The 2,991-nt window shown below is 37.7% G+C and overlaps 1 long non-coding RNA gene across 1 annotated transcript; it reads left to right on the forward strand.

Moving 5' to 3' along the window:
* Window positions 1–840: 840 nt before the first annotated feature.
* LOC116286927 (uncharacterized) lies at window positions 841–2,287 on the forward strand. Its single transcript, XR_004196002.1, has 3 exons — window positions 841–898; window positions 1,552–1,606; window positions 2,206–2,287. It is a non-coding gene; the product is annotated as an uncharacterized LOC116286927 (long non-coding RNA).
* The last annotated feature ends 704 nt before the right edge of the window (window positions 2,288–2,991 follow it).

Here is a 2,991-nt window from a genome sequence, read left to right on the forward strand (position 1 = left end):
ATCTACTACCAGACCCCCTTGCACACTTTCTTTTGTTCAGTTAATTACCACCAATTGTCTTACTATTCTCACGAGGAAATACAAATTTAAATAAGAACGAAAATTCGCGAAGCATCTTGGTAGTGGGAGTCAAATGACGCCATCATGCAAACCTCCTATTCACCTTTTCGGCGCTAGCCGTCACAGGGTATAAATCGTTTTAGACTGTGTTACAGTTACCAAAAAGTTCGGTTGTCCTCGAATTTCCGTACAAATATGCTGACTCTAAATGAACTATTTACTGGGTTAATGTTTAATTAGTTCTCTAAATACAAGTAAATAATCATTTTTCTAGCTTGATTGAAGCTTTTCTTTCTGCTGTTAAGAGAGCTAACTAAAGAAATCTTTAAACTCAGTGAATTTGTATGGGAATCTGAGAACGATGTCCGAACTTTTTGGTGACCGTAACACACAATCCAAGCTACTTATCAGGAGAACAATACTGACAGGGTAATGTAGCATTAGTGATAGTATGATAGACCAGTGGGCCGAAAAGGTGAGTTAGTGCGAAAAGCGCTAGACAACTAGACACTTAAATAAGAGATTTATTTTTATTTTTTATTTATTTTATTTTACAACAAAGCTCTTGAAACCCTCATAAAGTTGTTAATTGGAACATTTGGACAGACATTACATTCCATTATTTTACTTTTTTCAGGATCGTATTGGACCAACCGACAAAGAAAAAAGCAAAGAAAGTGGTTTGTTTGTTGTTTTATCACATTTTTTTTTTCTTTTTTCTTTGCCGATTAACTGTTTAAAATACTTAATTTTTCCTGTTGCTCAAAATATACATCTAGTGTTTGGGAACAAGCGCAAGCGGTTGCCAAAGAAATGGTTTGATTCAGACAGTGAATCTGTAAGTAGTAGTTTTTTGATAGTCAACTTACTTCTTAATAGACACCAACTTCCAGACACCAACTGCACTTTGTGTTCTTTAAGTTTAGTACAAAAATCATGTGCAAATATAAAAGTGTTGCAAAAGTACGTCAGACCACGTTTCATTCTCTGGAGTATTATTTCTTTGTTTAATGGTTGCGCTCGGTTGCACATGAGAAGACACATGAATATGGATACAACTCAAACAAAGAACCTTATTCTCAAGAGAATGGCACATGGTCTGAGGCCCCGTCCACACGTATCCGGAAATTTCTGTATCCGCAAATTTTTTTTCAAATTTTATTCGAATCGTTTTCGAATCGTTTTCACTGTCCACATGTATCCGGAAATTTCTTGGTCCGCCCTGATGCACGCTGGTGCCTAGTCCCTTTGACGGATAGTATTTCTTATTGAGCATGCGCAAAATTGTGTTTACGTCAGCGTATTCGAAAATTTGCGGATACGACCGTCCACACGTATCTGTATTTGGAGCGTATTCGAAAATTTTCACTCTGGAGACCGTTTTCGAAAATTTCCGGATACGTGTGGACGGGGCCTGAAATGGGAAAATATGTCCACATTTATCGCATCGTGGTTTACAAGCCGTACTAAAATCAAAAGTTCATTCATCAGGATATTGTCTACATTGATGACCATGAAGAGGATGAATGCAGTGGAAGCGATATAGGTAAGATTTGAAATGACAAAATGGGTAAAATGTCCGGGGGGTGGGGTACTCCTGCCCGTTTAGAGTAGGGATGTGCCGCTGAGCCCTCTGAACACTGACCCTTTTCCAGAGTAAAATCACTGAAATTCATACCCTGTTCCAGAGCAAGATCGGTGAAAATCATACCCTGTTCTGGTATTGTGAAAATGGATACCCTGTTCCAGAGAGGAGAGAGCGTGATTTCATATGCCCTGTCCCAGAGCTAGCGCGATTTTATATACCCTGTTCCAGAGTAGAATCGCTCAAAACCATACCCTGTTTGGCGGCACGTACCCGTATAGCGAATATAGGGGATACCCCTCCCCCCACCGGGAGTAAAATGGAGAACATGTTGTAATAGCCTTTTCCTTATACTACTAAAATGTAATAAAATTGGGTGCACACTAAAAAGACACTGGACGTTTTTAAGTTATTCTTTATATACTAAATTAAGTCAAGAACTATCTAATATATACATAAGGAATCATCATCAAAAAAGGGGGGAGGGGAGGGGGGCACAAATCCTATTACAAAATCTACTTGCTCCTTAATTTCTACAAATGATTTTATTCCACGAACAGAACTTTTGAGGCTGACCACAGCAAGGCAAGGAATAAAAAGCGTGTATACCTCTAGTTCTGATGAAGAAATAGAGAAGGAAAGGTAAAAAGTAGAAATTAAATGACCAACGGCTATGATAATTTATTTTGACCATATAATACATTCACACATAAAACACTGGTCACTTCCGGTAATATCTGTCTTTTGACTAAGGAGGGCACTTTATTATAGATATATTTTAGTAAAAATACGCAGGTGATTATAGAAAATCTCGCGTGCTGATTGGTCAAGAAACTCACACTATCACACGATAATCACCTCGAGCGAAAATCCAAAATGGCGGCCAGCCGCTTTGTTGCTGTTAGCGGAAAAATGTCCTTTTATCTTCTTTGTTTTTCTTTTTTTGAAAGAATCACCTGTGTATTTATACTAAAACAATCATTTGCCTCAGACTCAGTGATTATTGGGGAATATTTACCTCGCCGCTCGAAGATTCAAAAAAAAGTTCAGCTTCAGTGATCTCCTTTTGTTTTTAAATATAATTCCTATCCCACTAAATCACTAATGTTCTATTTTCGTATGACAACTTTCTTGCAGTAGGTGTAAACGCATCGAGATTTTTCAAAGTTTAAACTTATTGATTTTCTGCAACAATTTTTGTGTTGCGAGACTTCGTTGCCGTCAAAGTCGCGGGGCATGATACACGCTGAATTTTTTTCTCGAGCTGGTAACGCAATTTCACATTTTTGTTGCAGCGAAAAATTTTAACGTCTACAATATCAAAAGGGTAAAAATCAGTAAAAATC

The sequence above is a fragment of the Actinia tenebrosa genome, unplaced genomic scaffold (assembly GCF_029948245.1).
Source record: "Actinia tenebrosa isolate PJP-AT-01 unplaced genomic scaffold, QUT_ActTen_1.0 PGA_scaffold11__36_contigs__length_13525064, whole genome shotgun sequence".
NCBI lineage: Eukaryota > Metazoa > Cnidaria > Anthozoa > Actiniaria > Actiniidae > Actinia > Actinia tenebrosa.